The sequence below is a fragment of the Dasypus novemcinctus genome, chromosome 28 (genome assembly GCF_030445035.2).
Source record: "Dasypus novemcinctus isolate mDasNov1 chromosome 28, mDasNov1.1.hap2, whole genome shotgun sequence".
NCBI classification, from domain to species: domain Eukaryota; kingdom Metazoa; phylum Chordata; class Mammalia; order Cingulata; family Dasypodidae; genus Dasypus; species Dasypus novemcinctus.
The window spans coordinates 19,241,145-19,253,089 of record NC_080700.1 but is presented as its reverse complement, the minus strand read 5'-3'; the positions used below and the strand labels follow the sequence as shown (position 1 = coordinate 19,253,089).

The following is an 11,945-nucleotide window of genomic DNA, read 5'->3' as shown; positions in this document are numbered from 1 at the left end:
TATCTGTCCTCCAATCCTGATGGGTTGGAGGCAAAACAGAAAACCCATATTCATGAAGAAAGATAATATGGAACGGTCTCATGTATACAGAATCCTCATAAACATGAAGATAAGACATGACACTTTTAAATATAGAAAACAGCAATAGAAATGTTTATAAAAATTAGTAAGTGATATAAGTCTTACAAAAGGTATAGAATTAAATTAAATTTTGGGCAAAAGTGAAACCCAGGCAACAAAAATCAATGGTGAGAGTTCCAGGAAGATGGTACCAGTGTAGTTCAGACAGGACGCAGCTCTCATTAAAAAAAAATGAGAAAGCATAGATATCATCCCAGAGAGCTAGTTTGGGGACCTGCAGGAAAGAAGACTGCAACATTCATCACTGAAGAGAAATGGGGATGGAGATACTGTGGGCCCAAAAGGAAAACTTTGAGTTGCTGATCCCACACTTGGGAATGGCACCCATCCCCGACCGTCAAGGAGAACAAACTCCATAAAACCTGCAGTTCAGCAGCCAACAGAGGAAGAAAAGGACATATTCCTCCCAGGGAAAAGAGAGGGTGTGGCAGAGGCCTGACTGTGGTTTCTGTTAAGGGAGGTTAACCAATAAAGTTGGTTTTGCATCTATGACTCAGAAGTCAATGAAAATTGAAGGATTCATCACAGTGGAAAGATTTGACAGAGCACCATCTGATGGCCAGTCAGGAAAGTGAAGAAAGACAGGCTTTTTTGCCCTTGATTCTTTCCCAGTCACCTTTGATCTATTCTGTGCCCCATTAGTGGATCCCTGACCCTGCTTGGATAACTTAAACAGGGAAAACTTAAAGTTTTAGAAAAAACTGAACCAGAAATCAAAGAAGAGCTATGAAAAAAACCACTAGGCAAGAGAAACAAATTGATGAACAGCATAAGATCACCAAGATGACCTAGATTAAAACAAAAACAAAAACAAAACATGTAAAGAAAGGAATATATGGTGAAGCAAGAAAACAAACCAAGAATCCAGATGAGACAAAGGAGTAAATATAACTAATCAGTGATGCTCACACAAATCTCCTTAACCAACTCAAGAATTTGAAGGAAGATATGACTAATGAGATGAAGATATTAAGATGACATTGTATGAGCATAAAGAATAATTTGAAAGCCTGTAAAGAAAAGTACAGAACTTATAAAATGAAAGACACAATAGAATAGATTAAAAATACATTAAAGGCATATAATAGCAGATTTGATTTGATTGAGGAAAGATTAGTGAATTAGATGATAGAGCATCTGAACTTGAAAGGACAGATGAAAAGAATGGAAAATGTGAACAGGGTTTCTAGGATTTGTATGATAGCATGAAACACACAAACCAATGCATTATAGGATTCCAGGAAGTAGGAGAGAATGGAAAAGGGGCAGAAAGAATTTTTAAGGAAAGAATGACTGAAAATTTTCCAAATCTTATGAAAGACATGAATATTAATATTCTAGAATTACAACTATCCTAATCAGAATAAGTCTAAGTGCTGATGTCTCATCAGAAGCAATGGAGGTAAGGAAACAGTGGCATAATATATTTAAGGTAATGAAAGAAAAATCTTCCAGCCAAGAATTCTGTCTCCAGAAAAACTATCCTTAGGCAATGTTTGAAGTCTTCACAGACAAAGAAAAACTGAGAGTATGTCACCAAGAGACTGTTTCTACAAAAGATACTATATGGTACAGCCTGAAAGGAAACAACAAGGGTGAGAGTCTTGAAGAAGAGTTTAGTGATGAAGATAATAAATAAGGGTTACTGGAATAGTTAAAGGAGAGAAAATAGTAAGATATGACAAGAGAAAGCCAAGGGATAAAATGGACAAGATAAGTAATGTCTTTAGAGTAATAACATTGAATGTTAATGTATTGAATGCCTCAATCAAAAGACAGAATTGCAGAATGGATAAAAAAAATACATGAGACATCTGTTTGTTGACTGCAAGAGACTCACTTTATTTTTTAATTTTAGTTTTTTTTAGTTTATTTATTTTTAGTTATTTTTAGTTAATTTTTTTTTAGTCCTGGGGATTGAACCCAGAACCTCATTCATGGGAAGCAGGCACTCAACAACTGAGCTACACCCTCTCCCCAAAAGACTCACTTAGGTGCCAGAACACAATCAGGCTGGAAGTGAAAGTTTGGAAAGAGCTCTTCCATGCAAATAGTAATCAAAAAGGATCTGGATTGAGCCTGGGACCTCATACATGGGATGCAGTCACTCAATCACTTGAGCTATCTTTTCCCAAGAAGTATTCATCAAATGCAACGAATGAGCCACACCAATGAAACAGGTTGTTTAATAGGAGGAGTGGGGGTCTATGGGAACCTCATATTTTTTATGTAACTTTTTGTGTGATCTATGTATCTTTAAAAAAAGTTTTTAAAATCTGGAGTAATAATACTAATATCAGATTCTAAATGCAAAACTGTTATAATGGATGAAGTAGGTAACTATATATTAATAAATGGGAAAAGTAAATGAGAAGAAATAACAATAACAAATATTATGCACCTAACTTAGTGCCCCAATGAACATGAGGCAAACACTGGCAAAACTGTAAGGAGAAATTGGTGTGTCTACTTTCAGAATTGAATTGAACACCTGGACAGAGGATAAATAAGGAAAATGAAAGCTTGAATAATATGATAAATGAATAGATCTACACTTATAGAACATTATACCCCAAAACAACATGATACACATTCTTATTAAACTTTCTCCATGATAGAATTTTTGTTGGGATATGAGTCAGATCTCAATAGGTTTAAAAAGATTGTAAATAAAGGACTGTCTCTGATCATAATGGAATTAAGTTGCAAATTAATAACAAGTTGAAAAAATGGAAAATTCACAAATATATTTAGATTAAACAACACACTCTTAAATAATCAGTGATTAAAAGAAGAAATTGCAAGCAAAGTCAGTAAATATCTCAATATGAGTGAAACAAAGGCACAACATATAAAAACATGATTGGGAAGCAGATATGGCTCAGGAAACTGGGCTCCTGCCTACCACATGGTAATTTACTGTTTCAGATTCCCATGCCTCCTAAAGAAGACAGTGACCTGGCACACTGGGTAGGCATGGTAAGCTGACACAACAAGAAACACAGTATGGGCCATGATGTGGACCATTGACCATGAGGTGCAGAGGTGCCCAGAGATGTACTTACCAAATGCAATGGATGTGTCATGATGATGGGAATGAGTGTTGCTGGGGGGGGGGGGGGGTAGGGGCGGGGCAGGTGGGGTTGAATGGGTCCTCATATATTTTTTTAATGTAATATTTTTACAGAATCAATAATAAAAAAAATTAATTAAAAAAAAAAAAAAAGAAACACAAGAAGAAAAAGTATGGTGAGAGACACACAATAGCAGTGAGCATAGGTTCCTGGTGCCTCCTAAAGAAAAATCAAGGTTGATGAACATGCACAGAAGTGAAAAACAACAAGAGGGTGGAGAGAAATAAATAAATAAAATAAATCTCTACAAAAAACTTAAAACAGGAGGGCAGATGTAGACCAAGTGGTTAAGCATCTGCTTCCTATGTGTGAGGCCCTGGGTTCAATCTCCTGTACTTCCTAGAAAAATTATGGCAGTGCTCAGAATGGAATTTATAGCCTTCAATACTTACCTTATAAAAGAAGAAAGAGCTAAAATTAAAGTCATAACTGTACATGTGGAGGAACTAGAAATAGAGGTGCAAACCAACATAAAAGCAAACAGAAGAAAAGAAACAAAGATCAGGGCAAGAATAAATAAAATGGCTAATAAAAATAGACAAAAGAGAGAATTAGCAGAAATAAAAGATGGTTCTTGCTGAAGATTTAAAAAAATATAAAAATCCTTAGCTGATTTAAACAAAGGAAAAATAGAGACAATGCAAATAAAATAAAAAATGAGATGGGGGACTTTAATACTAAGTGAGCAGAATTTAAAATATCAAAAGAGGATACTATTAACAACTATATGCCAACAAAATTGTCAATGTTCATGAAATGCATGAATTCCTAGAAATCCATAAACAAACCTCCCTGGACCTAGAGGAAATCAAAGACCTCAGTAAGCCAATCACAAGTAAAAAAAAAAAAAATAATAGTCATCAGAAACCTCCCCCAAATCAAAGGCCCAAGACTAAATGATTTCACAGTGAATTCTACCAATCATTCAAAGATGACCTAATAATGATCTTTTTCAGCCTATTCCTAAATTTGAGCAGAAGGAACATTACCAATCTCTGTCTCTGAAGCCATCACCTTAATACTAAAGCCAAATAGAGATAATATGAAAAAAGAAAATTATACACAAATATCTCTAATCAATATAGATGGAAAACTCTTCAACAAAATACTTCTTAACCAAATTAAAAAGCACATTAAAATTATACATCATGATCATATGGGCTTTTTTTTTAACTTACCGGTTCCAGGGATTGGATGTAGGAACTTGTATGTGGAAAGCCAGGACTTATCCACTGAGGCACATTGGCCCTCCTGAGTTAATTTCTTTTTTCATTTGTTTGCTTGTTTGTTTTTGTTTTTAGGAAGCACTGGGAACTGAACATGTAGGAAGCAAGTGCTCAGCCATTTGACCAACATCCACTCCCAGATCATATGGGTTTTAGAACAGGTATGCAAGGATGAGTCAACCTAAGAAAATCCACACTAATAAATTGAAGATAAAACAATCACTTCATTATTGCAATTGATCCAGAAAAGGTTTTTCACAAAATACAACATGAGTTCTTGATAAAAACACCTGAAACATAGCAATAGAAGGAATCTTTCTCAATAGCATAAGGGGCATTTGTGAAATATCCAAGACAAACATGGTAGTGAAAGGTGAATGATCATTTTTCCCAATGAGACTGGGAAAAAAACAAGGATGTTCACTATTTCTACTGTTATTCAATATTGTGCTAGATGTTCTAACTAGAGCAATTATGCAAGTAAAACATGTAAAAGGCACCAAAATAGGAAAGGGAGAAGTAAAACATTCACCATTCCCCCTGATGTTATGAATATCCTGAAAAATCCAGAACAAAATTACTAGAACTAATAGACATTTTCAGAAAGTGGCAGAATAAAAAATTAATATGCAAAAAATCAATACAGTTTCTATAAACTACTTAAGAGTAAACTAAGGAGGAAGGTAGGAAAAAAATTCCATTTACAAGAGTGACTAAAAGAATGAAACATTTTAGAATAAGCAACCAAGGACATATAGGGTCTGTACTCAAAGAACTACAAAACATTTTAAAAAGAAACCAAGGAAGAGTTCAATAAATTGAAGAACTTTCCATGTTCAGGTGTTGGAAGACTAAATATCACTAAGATGTCAATTTTACCCAAAGAGAACAATAGATTTAGTAAATGCTGATATAAGTTCAAACTGCCTTTTTTAAAAATTGGAAATGTGAATTATCAAATTTATCTGGAAGAACATGGGCCCCTGAATAGCCAAAACAATCTTAAACTAGAAGAGTGAGGTTGAAGGACCCTCATTCCTGACTCTAAAGCATATTATTTACCTAAGGTGACAAAAAAAAACAACATGTACCGGGTATAAAGATAGATAGATTGATGGGATCAAATCAAGAGTTCCAAACCAGACTCTCCTATCTACGGTCAAGTGATTTTTGACAAGGCTGTGAAACAAACACAGTTGAATAAGAACAGCCTATTCAACAAACGGTGCTGGGAAAATTGGATATCCATATCTCAAAGAAAGAAAAGGATCCCTGTCTTACACCTTATACAAAAATTAACTCAAAGTATGTCAAGGACCTAAATGTAAAAATTACAACCATAAAACTCCTAGAAGAAAATGTAGGGAAATAACTTTTAGATATTGTGGTAAGTGGTGGTTTCTTGGCCCTTACACCCAAACACAAGCAATGAAAGTAAAAATAGATTAATAAGTCTTAAGAATTCCTCAAAAAATGTGGCATTGGTGTGGGAAGGGTGGCCATCTAGGCTGCTGGGTGCGGGGAATGGGAGATAGAGATGAGATGTGGAGGCACTTTCGGGACTTGGAGTTGTCCTGGGTGGTGCTTCACGGACAATTACGGGACATTGTAGATCCCCCCAGGGCCCACTAGCTGGAACGTGGGAGAGTGTGGGCTATGATGTGGACCATTGACTATGGGGTGCAGTGATGTTCAGAGATGTACTTACTGGGTGCAATGGATGTCTCACGATGATGGGAGAGAGTGTTGCTGTGGGGGGAGTGGGGGGTGGGGGCGGTGGGGTTGAATGGGACTTCATATTTTTTGAATGTAATATTTTTTAAAAAATGAATAAAAAAAGAATTCCTCAAAATTAAACTTTTTTTGTGCTTCAAACAATTTTTTAAGAGGGAGAAAAGGCATCATATTCAATGGGAGAAAAACCAACATGGGTTTTATATCCATATTTTATAAAGAGATCACATAACTCAATGACAAAAAGACAACCTAATTTAAAAATGAGCAAAAGAATTGAATAGACATTTTTCCAAAGAGGAAATACAAATGGCCAAAATAGCACATGAAACGTTGTTCAGGATCTGTAGCCACTGGAGAAAATGCTGATCAAAACTACAATGTGATAATATTTCATGCCATACGGAATGGCAATTATTTTTTTAAAAAAACAGAAAACTGTGGTTGTTTGAGAGGATGTGGAGGAAAAAACACTCTTTCACTGTTGGTGGGAATGTAAATGGTGTTGACTCTGTGGAAGATGATTTGGTGGTACCTCAGGAAGCTAAATATAGAACTGCTCTATGATCCAGCAATCCTACTATTAGGAATATATACAGAAGGAATGAAAGAAAAGGTGCTAGCAAATATTTGCAAATCAATGTTCATAGAGGCATTACTCAAAATTGCTAAAAGATGGAAACAACTTAAATGCCCATCAAACAATAATGGATAAACAAAATGTGGTATAAACTTACAAGGTAATACTATTCATATGTAAGAAGAAATGAAATGAGGATGCATGTCACAACAAAGATTAACCTTGAGGATATTATGTTGAGTGAAATAAGACAGAAAGAAAAGGATGAATATTGTATGTTCTCACTGATCTATACTAAATACTATTATTAAGCTTATGAAATTACACTTTAGACTATAGGTTAGTAGGAGATAGAATGCTGGCTAAGAAGGGGGACATGATATGGAATGTATATAAAATGTTTAATAAGGTAATTGTAAATATGTTGCAATGGATAGAGGTGAGAGTAGTACATTATAATGACTATTATACACACTGCTTACTTATAGCTTGGGATTGTAGTCGAAAGATGTACTCTAGGGAGCTTAATTTTAATTGAAAGACAGATATAGGACAGTCTATGGGCTGAATAACAGTGATTTTGGTGGTGGATGAGATTGTGCTTAATAATATAAATACAAGAATGTTCTTCAACTATAAGATGTTAAGAATTTGGTGATGAATAAGAAAAAGACAACTAATATAGACTATAGTTACCAATAATACCGTAATATTTTTGTAAGAAAGGCAAAGAAGGTACTATATCAATGCTAAAGGTAAAAAAACAGGTTTAGCTTTATGAGACATGAGTAAGGTTAAAATTTTTTTCTTTATTTTCTTCATTATGAAGGTAACGTGGGTCATATCATTTAACCAATCTCTGCTCATTTATTTATCTTTCTGAACACTGGAGAAATAATTGAGTTTGTTTTTAGGGTTAAATATGGTAAATGTGAATGGACAGAAATTTTTAGATTAATGCTTTCATAATTTGTTAAGCTGCCTTTTGTATATTATTTTATTTTTTGAAGTTGAGATAGAAAAATCAATGAGGGAGTGGCTGTAGCTCAAGTAGAGTAGTTGATTTCCTGCTTCCCATGTATGAGGTCCTGTGTTCAATCCCTGGGACCTTCTAAAAACAAATAAAAAAATGAAATGAACCAACTCTCATTGAAGAGTGGATCTACCTCAGTGGTTGAATGCTTCCTTCCCATGTAAGAGGTCTGAATTCAGTCTCCCGTACCTCTTTAAAAAAAAAAAAAATCCTTGGCTGGGGGTGACGTCACAGCCCAGCAACGGAAGTCAAACCCTGAAAAAACCTCCGCAGATACCCTGGAGGATGGTAGAGACTGGAGAAGGGCTCCACAAATGCTGAGTTGAAGAGAGAGAGAAATATCAGGTAGGAAACTTCCATCCGGGAGATACTGGTCCTCTTCGCCTCCCTCTCGGTGTGTCCTGTGCAAAAGCAGTGCTGAAAACAAAAGCCCCCATTTTGGGGGATTGGGGAGTAAAATCGCTGCAAAATGGCTGTGGCGAGTGGTGCACTTGCTACTTCTAATTTCTGTTGGTTGAATTCCCTAAATGCCGAATAGAATTTTCTGCAGTGACCCTCTCTGACTCTCTGAGGCAGGATAACCTAGCAGGGAAGAAACTTTAGGGAGAAAAGCCTCACAGAGAAAAATGAAGAGGGAGGGTTAAACTGAACTGCTGCTGGACTGGAGAGTTCCAGAAATGAAAAGTGTAAGGAAAAGGGGGCCCTGGGTGAGGAAGAGACTAAACAAATCATAGAAGCTGGGGACAAAATTCTACACAGAAACAAAGAGAACAGATCAAGATTCCTGGAGAAGGAAGCGAGGAAAGAAACTGGCAGGTTATGGCAGGTTGTTATGTTTCAGGTTCTGGGGAAAGGAGCACTTACAAGAGCTAGGAACTAAGTTGAGCTTCGGTTTGCTGATGTTGGACTTAGCATAAAGGTCTTCATCAAAGGTCTACTTAATTTATTTAGCAATTTATCCCAGTTTGATCTGGATCTCAGCCATTTAGAGTTGTGATAAAAAATTTAAGGTGTTGAACTCATTTTCATGTACTGCCTGAAGTCTGGATTAGTATTTCTGGTTGTTTTCATGTTGTGCTCATAGATGGCCGTGATGTCAGTTTTTCCATGATCATAATTTTTTAGGTCATCCCAGACATAAAGAAATCATTTGCTGGGTCACAAGTGGTTGCGGACACACATTCAAAACTCTTGAAAAAAAACCCAAAACACTCCACCAGAGAGATTATTGTAAGGAAATTCTCTGGGCCAGAGCCGGAAACAGGCTTTATTGGAGGAAAACCTGCCGGGTGGTACTCTCAGGTAAGGAGAGGAGCGCGCGCTTTCCAGGGATTCTTTATAAGGGCAGGTAGGCTTAGCTGGGTGGCTTGATAAGGTTCATATAAGCGGGCACATACAGAAGCAGAAGTTTTGGATCGGTGACTAGCTAGGCGGCTTCCTTTTATCTGGCTTGTGGGGGCTGGTGGTTGTGGGGGAGGAGGGAAGGGGGTAGGGTGAGAGTTATACAATTATAATGAGTACTGTGAGTGATAAAAGGTCCAAATGCCACCTCATTGGATATGCCTAAGCCCAGTTCCCATGATTTGACCCAAATGAAATCAAAGTGATCAAATCAGAATCTTGAAGAGGGCCTTAGCTGATTTAATCATGTAGTGCATGTAATTATTTCATGCAATTGTGCCTTAACTTCCACCAAAGTGTGTACTCAAATACAACAAGTGATGTTGGCAATGACAAAAATGCCTCCTTGTTCAGCTAATAAGTGGCACGTTTGGCTTAGAAATCTAGTGACTTGCTGTGCAGCTATTGCTCTACAATAAATTCAGTAATTTCTCCTACTGTGATTGATAGATATCTAATTCTGCTTTCATTTGTGTTAACCCCAAGCTAAGGTAGCAGCAATCTGCCCAAAGAACCAAACCCAGAATATTATTAACTCCCTGGGTAAATCCTCTTTCTCCTGAGACTGTACACTGAAGGGAGTAGTCCTGTGAGAAGTCTCAGATTTATCATAACTTCCTAAGGGACTGTGAGGTGACCAAATGCACCTTGCCCAGACATTTTGCCAACTATTAAGGTACTTTACAACCCAATCAAATATCTGAACACATTTCCAAAATAAAGATCCTGCCTGGGGAAATGGATGTGGCTCAAGTGATTGGGCTCCCATCTACCATATAGGAGGTCCAGGGCTTGATTCCAGGGCTGTCTGTTGAAAGGCAAGCTGACCATCATGGTGAGCTGGTGTGAGTGGAGTGCTGGTCCACACAGGGTGGTGGTCCATGCAGAGTGCTGCTCTGTGCAGGAGAGCTGGGCCTATGCAGAGAGCTGGCACAGCAAAATGATGCAACAGAAAGAGAGAGAGGAGAGACAATTAGAGAGGCAGCAGACTAGGGAGCTGAGGTTGCACAAGAGATTGAGCACCTCTCTTCCACTCTAGAAGGTCCCAGAATCAGCCTGGTACCACCTAAAGAGAAAACAAGCAGACATAGAAGAACACAGAGAGCAGACAGGAAGTGCAAAACAGTGGGGTTTAGGGAGAAATAAATAAAATAAATCTTAGAAAATTAAAAAAAATATATTGCCAGGCAGAACAATGTACATACAGTCAAAGTGATGTTCATGTATTTATAAGTAGACATACTACCATTTGTCCGTAGTATCCAAGGGTCTGTCTTATTGAGACTACAGATGAAAAGCTGTTGAAAATTTGTGTTGTGAATATTTTGCAGATCCAGTACTCTAAACCTGAAAGTGGACATGCATTGTTAAGGTAACTTGTAGTTGGTCCAGGTATGTGGCTTAATATAGTAACTTTTCCAATTGTTCTATGATATCTTTTAAATTCTCTCAATTAGTTGTGTTTGTTGTGTGGTGGACCTTGAGCAAAAACAGGTTCTTTCCTTCTAATACACTTTATTTTTCTGAAGATATTTTTATTGTCTTTTTTTAAAAGATGTATTATTTATATTTATTTCTTCTCCCCCCGCCACCTTGCAGCTTCTTTTGCTGTCTGCTCTCTGTGTCCATTCACTGTGTATTCTTCTGTGTCCACTTGTCTCCTTTTTTGTTGTGTCATCTTGCTGCACTGTGGGGCATGGGTTGTCAGTACTCCAGGCGGGGCACTGGTCAGTTTGCCTTCACAAGGAGACCCCGGGACATGAACTCAGGGCCTCCCATATGGTAGATGGGAGCCCAATTGATTGAGCCACAGCCACTTCAGTTGTCTTTTTTTAAAGATACACAGATCACACAAATGTTATATTAAAAAATAATGAGATCCTCATAACCCTACTCCCCACCACACCTAATCCTCCCACATCAATAACCCCTTTCATCAGTGTGGCATATTCACTGCATTTGATGAATACATTTTGGAGTAATGCTATAATGCATGGACTGTAGTTTACACTGTAGGTTATACTCACCTCCAGTCCATTTGGTGGGTTATGGCAGAATATATGCTGTCCTGCATCTGTCCCTGCAATATCATTCAGGACAACTCCAAGTCCTGAAAATGCTGTCACATCCCACCTCTTCTTCCCTCTCACTGCCCTCAGCAACTCTGATGGCCACTGACTCCACATCAATGATAAAATCACTTACATTGCTAGAGTCACAATAATTCTGTAGTAGAATATCAGTAAACCCACTCTAATCCATAGTTTATTCCTCCATCCTGAGGACCCTGGGATGGTGATGTTCATTCCATCTCTAAATCAAGAGGGAGCTTAGATCCCACATGGTTGATGGATAGGATTCTCCTGCTTGCAGTTCTAGACTCTCTTGGTTCCCTAGTATGGTGGTTAACCATTCTCACCTCCCTATAACCTGACCTGGGTAAGTCCAATGAATCAGAGAGTGTGTGTTGCAACCCTGCTGAGTCTCAGAGCACAGCTGTCACATGGACAGTCCAGAGATTCAAGTCTCCTGAGCATACACCAACCCAGGTTTGGTAAAAATGACAGAAAGGTATGTGTAGAGAGGTTACATCTGTAATGGAGTCCAACTCCATTACACTCAGGAGCACAAATTCCAAAGAAGGGCCACTGGTGAGGTACTGAACTCCAGAGCCATCTTCCATGACCACAGGACCT

General features: G+C 37.6%; 1 protein-coding gene across 14 annotated transcripts in view; it reads left to right on the top strand.

The window, feature by feature from the left end:
* Window positions 1–8,065: 8,065 nt before the first annotated feature.
* The window catches only part of LOC111766688 (zinc finger protein 596-like), a 79,952-nt gene continuing 76,072 nt past the window's right edge, over window positions 8,066–11,945 (top strand). For 5 of the 14 annotated variants that reach the window (XR_011647706.1, XM_071212520.1, XM_058289605.2 and 2 more), the window contains exons 1-3: window positions 8,066–8,193; window positions 8,974–9,150; window positions 10,581–10,641. The gene's annotated coding sequence lies outside the window, so the exon portion shown is untranslated. The remainder of the gene's footprint in view (window positions 8,194–8,973; window positions 9,151–10,580; window positions 10,642–11,945) is intronic. The other 9 variants (XM_071212521.1, XM_058289598.2, XM_058289606.2 and 6 more) reach the window with 5 other exon arrangements.